At 35.8% G+C, this 12,459-nt stretch overlaps 1 pseudogene across 2 annotated transcripts; it reads left to right on the top strand.

Moving 5' to 3' along the window:
- Positions 1–7,801: 7,801 nt before the first annotated feature.
- LOC103723399 (pentatricopeptide repeat-containing protein At4g18840 pseudogene) lies at positions 7,802–11,510 on the top strand (annotated as a pseudogene). 2 transcript variants are annotated; one of them, XR_015975849.2, is made up of 2 exons: positions 7,802–10,127; positions 11,019–11,510. The product of XR_015975849.2 is annotated as a pentatricopeptide repeat-containing protein At4g18840 pseudogene, transcript variant X2 (transcript). The 2 variants fall into 2 exon arrangements; XR_015975848.2 differs by having other exon boundaries at positions 7,802–10,747.
- The last annotated feature ends 949 nt before the right edge of the window (positions 11,511–12,459 follow it).

Below are 12,459 nucleotides of genomic sequence, written 5' to 3'. Positions count from 1 at the left end.
AGGACATAACTCATCATGGGGATTATATGGGACCCTTTTATCTTTTTTTTCCTCTTTTTGATTTGGGAGAAACCCTTTTATCAAATTGGTGGCTAATGGCTATATTATTTTTGCCTTGTGGAATTTTGTTGTCAATCTCCTCAAAAGGCTTACAGATCGTTAGAACTTGAATAAAATAGCATCATTCATTACTTTCGCGAATTTAAAAGATTGTCCTTCATGAGCCTAGATGATGCAATGATGACAAAAGGCTAATGTCATTAGCTTTTAGCTATTGTCCAGACACAACGTACGATTCTGTCTCCATCCATGTCAACTAAATCACTGAATATCCTTTGAATTGGGTCCTACCAATCTATTAACAAAAAAAGGTTTCACAGGTTGATCTATCTGTACCTGATCTCATACGGTCTAGGAAAGAACTAATCAATAGACGAGTTACATCTCAATTGTACGAATTTTTATTTTTTAAATAAAATATTTAGATTTCAATTGTACAAATTTTTTATTTTCAAAATAAGATATTTAGGTTTTAATTGTATAAATTTTTATTTTTAAAATAAAATATTTAGGTCTCAATGGTACAAACTTGTATTTTAAAAATGAGACATTTAGGGCTCAATTATACAACTTTTTATTTTCAAAATGGGACATTTAGGTCCCAATTGTACAAACTTTTATTCTCAAAATAAGATATTTAAGTCTCAATTGTACAAACTTTTTATTCTCAAAATAAGATATTTAGGTCTCAATTATACAAATTTTTATTTTCAAAATGAAACATTTAGGTCTCAATTGTATAAACTTTTTATTATCAAAATGAGCCATTTAGATCTCAATTATATAAACTTTTATTCTCAAAATGAGACATTTAGGTCCTGAGTGCACAAACTTTTATTTTCAAAATGAGACATTTAAGTCTCAATTGTACAAACTATTATTTTTAAAATAAGACATTTAGGTCTCAATCGTACATGCTTGTATTTTCAAAATGGGACATTTAGGTCTCAATTGTACAAACTTTTATTTTTAGTACGGAACATTTAGGTCCCAATTGTACAAACTTATATTTTCAAAATAAGACATTTAGGTCTCAAGCGTACAAACTTTTATTTTCAAAATATGATATTTAAGTTTTCAATTGTACAAACTTTTATTTTTAAAATAAAATATTTAGGTCTCAAGCATACAAATTTTTATTTCAAAATGAGATATTTAGGCCATGCTAGCATTGCATTTTGCGCCACTCATCACTCAGGTGTATATCTCATCCTAGTATTATCTAGTAATATCTCATCCTAGTAATATGCCACGTCTACCAGGCTTCACATGTCTACAGGAAGGCAAGTGGAGCTGCTGATTGGGTTGACTCCTTTGCAGCTCATCACTCTGGTAGGTTTGTCCGGTGGATAGTGGGTTCGTGCCAGAGCTTCTATGTAGCATTTTGTTTTTTAACTTTGTTGGCCGCATCCACATCGATTATGTGGGAGCCACCATTATACCAATAAAAAAAAAAACCATCTAAATGCATGGGATATAGGGGAAGGATTACATTATAACATCCAATCAACTACATCTCTCACATTTAGGCTATGTTTGAAAACTTGGAATTGAGAAGAAAGGAATGAAATGGAAGGGAAAGTTAAAAATTTTGATATTTGAGAGTTTTTTAGTGAAAGGAAAGGAAAAGAAAAGGAAGGAATAGGAAGGAAATAGAAGGAAAAATTTTGGCCTCCAATTCTCTCCTTTCTTTCTTCCCATAAGTGGGAGGATTTGGAGAGAAAGAAATTGGAACTTAATAATTTTTTTATAATACCTATTTTATCCTTAAATTAAATAAGTACCAAATTAAAAGGACAAATATATCCTAGAGCATCTTTTGTTTTAACTTTTTATATGTCATTTCTATCTCTATATACCCATCTATTGCACCTCTACGGAGCTCCGTCTCCACAGCTGCACTTTTTTGGAGGAGCAACGGTTGTTAAGCTTCAAAGATAAGCTTATTCTCTCAATAGAAAAAATTAAAATAATTATTTTTTTTGTTAACTTGTTTTTGGATGTGATCTATTGTCTGATTTATGGCTTTTTGATTTGTGATGATTATATGGTTGTGGATGTGATAAAGGCGTCTTTTTTACTTATTTTGGATGTGATCTGTTGTTTTCTGATTTATGGGGTTTGGATCTATGATGATTGTATGGCGGTGGATTTGATGGACATCACTTTTACTTGTTTTTGGATGGAATTTGTTGTTTTCTGATTTTTTGTTTGTTTGTTTCTTTCTTCTTCCGTTATTCATTTTCTTTACTTTTTATTTCCTTCTCGTTTTTTTTTGCGGTGGTAGGTGTTGATCTCTTCAAGCTGTTTTGGATCCATTAAAAAGAAAAGTATGTTATCTACATCATTTATTTTGAAAAAAATGAAGGATTAGATCTATTTTTTGAATCAGATTTTGGTTGTTATCCTTGAATCTTTGTGGATCTACTCGATGTCATCTAGATCACGATCATGGTTTCTAGTTTCTATTTCAAGATCAGAGGTCCTGGTTTTTTGAGTGGATCCACATATTTCTTTATCCCATTTTTAATGAATTATAATTGTTCTTGCTGCTAAGCTCTGTTTTATTTGATTTTTTTTGCAATCGTACTGTAATAATGGACTTGCTCGTAGATGAGGAGGTTGGATCTTAATAAACTTTGCCTTGATTAGATTCAGTGATCCTAGCAATTATTCGCCTTAAGGTTGTGAATTTATATGTCCTGTATTAATTATCCTCCAAATTGCATGTGGGCATATATTTAGCCTTTCCTATTTCGAATATCTTGGAAGTAATAAAGAGGGTTTTCTGTTCTCTGTTACTCCAATTTTTTGTTTATTTTTTTTTAAGCTCTATGTTCTCTTTGATCTATGCAATTCAGTTGCCGACTTGTTTTTGGGTCTCTTTGTGCGGCCGAATTTGACACTAATAGAATTTCAACTTTGTATATTCTACTTGTTTTGTTGCCCTTTTCAGTTTGGATGATTTGATGCAATTAGCACACCATCTGATCATGACAAATAGTAGTTATTTTTCCTAGAGAGTATCATTTGTGTGGCTATCATGCAAGACTTCCTATAAGTTGCATCAGCATTAGTGCATCGGATTAGATGCATCTTTTGCCCATGATTTTGTTTAGTTCCTCATTCTAGACCATGTTTCCACTATGCTCAGTTTTGGTTAGATTGTTCCTTGATCTTCATATCCAATTGTACAAGCAGGGCCATGTTAATCTGGAGATAACTAGAAGTTGTATGTTATCTATTTATATATAAGAGGATAACTGAATTCAAATTTAAACTAGGAGGTGCTTTTGAAGTTTTTTTTTTTTTTTTTGAGCTGTCTGGAATAGGATGACAAAGGGTAGCAAAATCTAAACCATTTGATTGATTTTGATTATTTATTGGTTAACATATATAATTCATTTATGAATTTTTTTTGCTTCTATTAGTTTGATATTGTTTGTCTAACTGATTTTATGTCTAGTTCAAAGTTCTTATATTTTTTTTATCAATTTCAGATTTCCCTCTTATTGTTTCAATCACTTTGTTTTGTTTATTTTAGCATCCATAGGTAGTAGTATCTTCCTTGGTCTCAGATCCCTGTAGGACATCTCGCGGGACACCAGGATAGGGTACTGTTCTGAGTGTTGGGATAGGACCTTTTCACCATTGTCGCGGCATCCTCAATCAGCATGTCTTGGGACATTCTGTCCCAAGTTTTGGGTCCGGGTGGGGTGGCGGTGTGTCATGTTCCATTGGCAGATCGGGACATTGAACAAAGTGATGACAAATGATGTATTATTACATTATGCTCAATTACTTAGGTTTGTAAGTGATGCATAATTGAAATAATTTAATAAATTTGGACATGATTATGTATGAAACCTCTTGAAATTTTAATTTAGATTGCTACATATAGTTTGGCTAACCATTCAATAGAACTTCAATAATATATATATATATATATATATTTATTTTTATATATTCAGATTCATTTGTTTTTATAACTTATTTGAATTAAAAATTAGGTCCTAGATAGATAGGCGACAACATGACATTCGCATTTGGCAAAGAAAACGGCAACAAGATTTTATTCAAGTTATTCTTCGTGTGATTTGTTTCATTGTGCACCAACGATTTCAACGTACAAATTTTGTGGATCATAGGCAATTAGGCTTTGAAAGATAACTAGTACGAGATGAAATAATGTGCCAAATAAACACAACTAAAAGATGTCGTGATATTATTTGTATGGGAATGGAAGCTTTTAAAAATTTATGTGAGATTCTAAAAAAAGATGGGGGTTTGCAATCCACTCAACGAGCGATGATTGAGGAGCAAGTTTTTGTATTTCTTCACATAGTATCACACAATGTGAGGAATCATATAGTGTCATTTTTTCTCCGTCGCTCTGGATATACCATAGGTCATTATTTTCATCGAGTATTAAGAGCATTAATATCATTAGAGCAATTTCTTTGTCAACCCACTGGAACATTAGTGCCTTCAGAAATACTTAACAATAGTAGGTTCTATCCATACTTCGAGGTAAAATATTTTTTATTTTAAATATTTTATCTAAATTTGGAAGGAAACATGCATATATTCATCTAACGTGTATATGTCAGAATTGTGTGGGGGCAATTGATGGGACACATGTACGTGTGAAAGTGTCCAATAAGGATGCTCCGAGGTATCGTGGTAGGAAGGGTTACCCGACGCAAAATATATTGGCTGCTTGTTCGTTTGACTTAAAATTTACATATATCTTGCCTGGTTGGGAAGGAACTGCATCCGACTCAAGGATAATAAAAAAATGCGCTTACAAGAGAAGATAAGCTGCATATTTCTACCGGTAAGTTTTTGCTAAATATAACAACATAAATACAAGCATGATACTTATAGTATCATATAGTACTGAATTTCATTCTTAATAGGTAAATACTATCTGGTTGATGCGGGTTGCATGCTAAGAAGTACACTTATCGCACCTTATAGAGGCGTGCGTTATCACTTGAAAGAGTATTTTACTCGAGCTCTAGAGAATCCTAGAGAATTGTTTAATCTTCGGCATGCATCATTACGTAATGCAATTGAGAGAGCATTTGGTGTACTAAAGAAATGGTTTTCCATCATACGAAGCACAACTGAGCCCACTTACTCATGTAAGACACAAACAAATATTATTTTGGCATGTGGCATCTTGCATAATTATTTAATGGAGGTAGATCCTGATCAAAGACTTATTGATAAAGTAGATCAAGAGATTCCAAATCAGTCTCCAACTGAAGAAGAGTTTCACGCTCCAAGAAGCATGAATGAAGATGCTGCACGAGGAGAATTCATTAAGGACTCTATAGCAGTTGACATGTGGCTTGATTATGTACATAATAGGATTCTATAGGAGCTCTATGATGTACTAATTAATTCTATATTTTTTTCAAACATATTTACTTTATTGTTGTATGTGTGAACAATTTTCATATATGTCAAACTCATTAGAATTAGTTGTATATCTCATTTTGATTTTATATATGTTGGCTTTATTAATGCAATTGATTGTAGTTCTTTTTTATATTACATTAAAGCACGTATTATTTCACTCTCTTTTATGTTCATTATCACATAGATATAACCAATAGACAATAAATCAAATCAAGATGAAGGTAGTAAGAAGGAACACTTGAAATGGACTGCTTGTATGGATGACTTCTTAATCGAAGCATTACTTCAGCAACAACGAATGGGAAATAGGGTTGATAGAACTTTCACAACAACTGCATATGATAAAGTGCTTAAAGAATTGAAGGAAAATCTTGAGTTGGACTTGAACAAGAACTATGTGAAGAATCGTATGAAAACTTTGAAAAATCATTTCAATGAGTAGTATGATGTGTTCAAGACGACAAAATTTAGTGGTTTTTCTTGGAACCCAGTGACAAAGTTGTTGAGTACTGATGTTGAAGTTTGGAAGCCATTGATAGATATTTTCAAAACTAGTTGCTTGGAATTCATTACTTTGTCTTGATTCTTAATTTAAAATATTTTTTCTTGTCCAAATTATGCTTATTTACTTTTTTTCTTCTATTTGTATTAGGCAAACCCTAAAGCAGAAAAATGGATGAATACACCTATTGAGAATTATGAGAACCTGTTAGAGTTATTTACAAAAGATAGGGCAATAGGAGAAGGTGTTATCACAACTAAGGAAACGGGGGTTGGTCGGGAAGGATGCTTGTTGTCATATGTTAGTTGGAAAGCAAGCTTGTTGTTGGTCGCTTGTCGGGAAGGGACGCTCGTGGTGGGCTAGCGAAGTGGGAAAGAACCTCTAGCCGTTTAATGTCGAAGAGAAGAAGACTCTTAAAGATGTAATTTTGACTTTTTTCTATAGAGGAGCCTTATTTTTCTATAGATGTAATTTTGATTTTTTGCAATTGATAAACAGTTTCACTACCGCTGTCAATTTTAAATGGCTGTGAATAATTTAGAGTCTATTCAAGATATTGATGAATTTGTTTCACAAAATGAAGTTACAATAGAGGAATTTGATAATTTTGATAATGAAGTTGATATGATGTCCATGGACCCGCCATTTCAAGCACCTTCTCAAAGTGAAGCATCCTCAAAATGAAAAAAAAGAAAGTCTATAAAAGAGAGTGATGAACCATTTGAAGGTATAAAATATGCAATTACAGAAGTTGCTAATGCCCTCAAAGTAGGAAATGCTATTCTTGAGAAAAGAAATTTGTTTGGGAGAAAGGTCGAGCACATGTATATTCAGAGGAAGAAATGTTTAATAAATTGTTGGGCATTGGAATGGAGGGTGATTTACTTGATGAAGCATACCTTTTTCTTTCTAAACATCCAGATTGTGCAAAAACCATGTTTGGCTGTCCATCTAGTAGAAGGAAGCACATTTGGAGAAGATGATGAAAGACTCCCATGATGATTGATGCTTTGGAGAAAAAAAGGTATAACCTCTTAACCCATTATAAAAAGTCTATATTAGTAGTAGTAAAAAGCAATGACTAATTCCTTTAGATAGCACTGAATGAACCTCTTATTTTATTTTGTACTTATTTCGGGTGTGGCTGGGTAGTGGTTACTTCCTCTATAGTGAAAGTGAACATTTTGCAGGCTGCTTTGATGTATTTTTTGTGGGCAAGTTTTATTAGTTAAGCATTCTTATTTTAGACGAGTCATTTTGGAAAAGTTATAAAAACTAAAAAACTGATATGCTTGTTTGCTTATTTGATTGTATGGATCTCGTATGCTTATTTAATTGTATGGATATTCAGTCTTTCTCGTTGGGTTACTTTAACCAAATTTATCAAACAGACATTAGTATAGCTAGAATAAACAGAGGAAATGAAATTTCGACTCTTTGGGTCAAAAATTGTAGCCGTAGATCCAACTCGACCTGACCTGATTTTCTAGTGGGTTGGGTCTAGGTCTAAAATTAGGACCCGAACAAGGATCCAGGTTGGGTCGGAGTCACTCATGACCCGGTCCGACCCAATCCATTTGCACCTCTACTCATAAGCATGCCCCTTTTATAATAAGGGTATTTTAGTAAAAGTATTAAAAAGGTATGCTTTTTTTTTTTCTCTCCAAACTTCCAAATAAGAGGAAGAAAAGTATTTTCTCTTTCCTTCTAAAAAACTAAAACTAGGAGAGAAAAATCTATCCTATTTTTTTCTTTTTTTTCTCCTCCCCATTAAAATTTTTCTTTCTTTTCTTTCTCCACAAAACTCCCAAACAGGGTTAGCTTTGGCATCCATGCTAACCTCTCGCTCAAGCTCATTCGTTTTTCCAAATTTCTTCACCTCTTCACCTCTCTGCCCAAAAACCAAGAGGCGATGACGCCCCTCTCTCCATCTCTCCATGTCTCTGCTCCAAAACACTCACCACTCGCCCCACGGTCTCGCCCCATCAAACCCCACCCAGCCATCGCCCTCCTCCAAATTTCCCGAACCCACGGCGAGCTCTCCCAGATCCACTCCCTCCTCATCAAAACCGCTCTCATCCGGGAGAAGCATGCCTTCGGCCGCCTCCTTCTCTCCCTCGCCTCCCTCTCCCATTCAGACGCCCTCGAACATGCCCGGAAACTCTTCGATGGCCCCGATTGCCCGAAGAACACCTTTGTCTGCAACTCCATGATCAAGTCTTATTCTCACTTCGGCGACCCAAAGTCGGCCCTTTTAGTCTTCTCCCAAATGGTGCATGAGGACTTGGTTCTGCCCGACGAGTTCACCTATACTTTTGTTCTCAATGCTTGCTCCAAGTCGCCGCTCATCTCCGAAGGCAAGCAAGTCCATGCTCGGATGGTCAAAACCTCGGCTTGGGTCAGCACTCATTCGTGGAACTCACTGATGGATTTCTATATGAAGACAGGGGAGGACATATGGAGAGTCCGTCGGATTCTTTGCTCGATGCATGAGCCTGATATTGTCTCGTGGAACTGTTTCCTTGATGGGTACGTAAAGTTGGGAGCTTTGGATGATGCGCGGAAGTTTTTCGATGAGATGCCACAGAGAGATACAGTTTCTTGGACTACATTGCTCGCGGGCTATGTAAATGCTGGGTTGCTTGAAGAAGCATGCAATTTGTTTGATGAGATGCCGGAACGTAACATGGTCTCTTGGAGTACAATGATTAATGGGTATGCGAGGTCTGGTCGGTATAGGGAGGCTTTAGCTCTGTTCAAAGAGATGCAGGTCTCGGATGTTAGAGTAGATAAGATCACACTGACGACACTGCTCTCTGCTTGCGCTGGATTGGGTGCTTTCGATCAAGGTCGGTGGATTCATGCTTATATTGACAAGCATGGAGTTGAAGTGGATACCCATTTGTGCACCGCTTTGGTTGACATGTATGGAAAATGTGGGAGGATTGATTTAGCTAATGAAGTCTTCAGGGGGTTTCTTGATAAGAAGGTGTTCTTGTGGAATGCTATGTTAGGAGGGCTTGCGATGCATTCCCGAGGAAAGGAAGCACTTGAGCTATTCACCGAGATGTTGGATAGTGGAATAAAGCCCAATGAGATCACCTTCATTGGTGTATTGTCAGCATGCAGCCATTCAGGCCTTGTCAATGATGGATTGCAGATTTTTAACAGTATTGATAAAGATCATGACATTGTGCCCACTATTGAGCATTACAGGTGTTTGGTGGATCTTCTTGGCCGTGCAGGGTTGTTAGATGATGCAAAAAGGGTCGTTGAGACAATGCCCATGGCGGCCAATGGCAGTGCTTGGAAAGCTCTTCTAGGAGCATGCAGGCTCTACGGTGATGTTGAATTGGGAGAGCAGGTGGGAAAAATTCTACTAGAGTTGGAGCCAATGGATGATGGCAATTATGTGCTTCTATCGAATATTTATGCCATTCAGAATAGGTGGGAGGATGTTGGTAGGTTGCGGAGGATGATGAGGGGAAAGGGAGTGAGCAAAACTCCAGGGTGCAGTTCGATAGAAGTAAATGGTGTGCTTCACATGTTCATAGCTGGGGATTGGTCTCACCCACAAAGTCAGGAGATATATATCCTACTGGATGAACTAGCCAAGCAGTTCTCTACAAATTGGAAGCAGTCACAACTTAGATGATCGCTTCAGTTTTTATGATCAGTATTTTTGTTATAAAATTTGAGGATATGAAGCTTGCAGTAGCCGAGTATACTACCTGAATGGACTCGTCAAGCTTACTGGTTCATTTCGATGATCAGCGTCAAGCAATGATATTATGGATCCAATGGAATGAATTGCCTATATCTTGAGCGGTATTCATCTGTCAAAATTTGGATAAGTGGATTAGACTTTTGGATTTATAATTCATCATTCGGTTGATTTCAATGTTTGATGAACACTGTTACTTTGCCATGAGCAAGGTTATAAACATGGAATATCATTCCTGACGTGAAGAAGTTAAAGGGGACATACCATGTTGGGAGATAAACTAATTCAGGTAATAGAAGTGATCAATAGCATAGCTCGTCACAGGGATCGACAATCATGGAAGAATCATGAGAGAGTTATGAATAGGAGTTCCTGAGATCTTTCTAGTCTTCGTTTCTTTCCATATATGATAGGGTAAGGATAAGAAGATGTTTGGATTATTAGTACTATTTAATTGCATTCTGATAGATGTGTGGAACAATGTAGATAAAGGTATTCTCAATTGGATACATCAAGCACTATATCAAGTATCAACTCTCTGAAGGCAGAACTTGATGAAGGATTTGAATTCCTTTGTGTATGGAAGAGAACTCAATTGGCAGCATGATTACATTTATCAAGATAATAAACACTTGGCTCTTGATATGCATTGCAAGGAACTCAGTTCTACACCTACAGTGAGAAATTAGATTTCAAGCATCACAATATCCTTTTTTATAGATTCCCCACTAGGAAATGTGCCAAATGGAGTGTGCCGGTGGATATGGGCAGTGTTATGAAATGAGTCATGAATAGTGAGTATATGGACAGATTATTGGCCCCTCTAGCTGCAAAGACCATTGTACATCAAAGAGAACACAGAGGACAAACCGGCAAACAGAAAGATGACTTCTCTTCTTTCAGAAACCATCAGATATGTTATTGTCTATGTTAGTTAATCTCAAAGCCAACGCCTTGATAGCCTTTCAATCATCGAAGAAGAAACGACTAGCATCAAAAAAGAGTATAGACTGGTTAAACCAGCAAAGAAAAAGGTTACATTTTTGTGATGTTTATTATTATAAGACCAAGGCTTTGGTGGCTATTCAAACATCAATTCCTCTAATTTTATTCAATGTAAATTGCAAGAAATTTTCTGTGACTTGATCTTCAAAATTATTATACTAACTATGTGTTCCAATCAAAAAAAATTATAGATGTCGGCCGATAATCATTAGCTCAACTGGTTGGCACCCCTCTCAATGATATTTTTCAAAATTTCCGGATCCTATCGTATTTCACTAATAGTTGCTTTTGTTTTTTCAGTAAAATGCAAGGGACCTTGCTTGGCATCGGTTACTGTCGTTGCCTTCATTATCAATGCCCATTTCAGAGAATAAATGGAGTCACCTTCAAATCTGAAAAATTGGAAGAACGATAAAAAGGAGAGGGCATGCGTAATTCCATGATTGGGTGGAGATGAGGAGTCGTGTGGGAGTCTCCTGGAAATTAGTAGTACATGGGGTGACGCATTTCGTAGCTTCTGGTGTGAGACTTGCCACGGTTGCTAAGGTGGACGCAGGCAATGACAACCTACAATCAAAATTGGGACACGTCTGTTAATATGTTAATGGTCTTTGGATTGTAAGAAACCCAACCCATATTATTACAATTTAGGCTTTATCCATATTGTTATGTTCATACTCTGAACATGCGTAGATGTGCATAGGCTGGCCATTTGATCGAGCATGCAAAGGGCTATAGCCAGAGTTCTGATTGTATCTTTTACATGAAAGAATGATTGATCTCCTTTCACGACGGACCGTTGGGTCCCACTCTTTGTATAGATCTTAAAGCACTTCGAACTTCTTCATGCATCCATCTGCATGGATATCAAAGTGACCATTACATGATTCGATGGCAGATTCATGTAAAGGAAGGTGAATCCTTTTTTTGCACAGAGGTTACAATCTCTATCCCTAAAGTCATATTATCTCCTACTCTAGCTGCATGATGTTTGTTGGCATGTTCAATTTGAAATAAAACTAGAGTGTGGCATGCGTGACACATCTATTATTTACTTAAAAAATAAATAATAAATAAATGCTAGAATTAGGATTTTAATTTTTGATTTTATGGTTAAAATGAGGCAAGAGAGAGAATGTGCAGGATGGGAAAAAATGCGAGCAGTGCACAGACACATCATGAGAGTTTGCATTTTACGATAATATGGATAGCATAAAGTAATATATAACCATATAGATAATATAAAGGGGAAAGGAAATGAGGGGAGATGAGAAAAAGCATGATGGGGAAATGATAGCATAAAGTAATATAAAATGCTGACTTTGTTGGAACAAAGGCATGATCATGCATGTGAATTTTGCATGAGAAATATCAGTATTTAAAATTATTGTAATCTATCATTATTTCTAGAGAACATAACATAGCTCTTTTAATAGTACATTTGCAGTTAATTACAAGCTTGAGATCAGTCCACATGAACCAGCAGTGGACTGATATTGGAATTTTGGCATGGAAGAAAATAGACTCTGCTCAAGGAGTGCAGAAGATTGCATTTTGTTTGATTTCAGTGCTTCAAATTCACATTTCAAATAACATAATGAATAAAGTTCAGAAATCCAGGGTGGAGGTAGATAACTCCATAAAAAGAGTCAATATAGAAGGAACATATTTCAAGGGAATTGAAGGATTAAACATGTATAGGCAAAGGGCAACTAAAAGATTGGTCCACTAAAAATAAAAC

Source organism: Phoenix dactylifera, chromosome 2, assembly GCF_051530095.1.
Source record: "Phoenix dactylifera cultivar Ajwa chromosome 2, Ajwa_hap1_PhDact_Kaust_v1.1, whole genome shotgun sequence".
In the NCBI taxonomy this organism is placed as follows: Eukaryota; Viridiplantae; Streptophyta; class Magnoliopsida; order Arecales; family Arecaceae; genus Phoenix; species Phoenix dactylifera.
The sequence above is the reverse complement of the archived record's forward strand: the minus strand, read 5'-3'. Positions and strand labels throughout refer to the sequence as shown.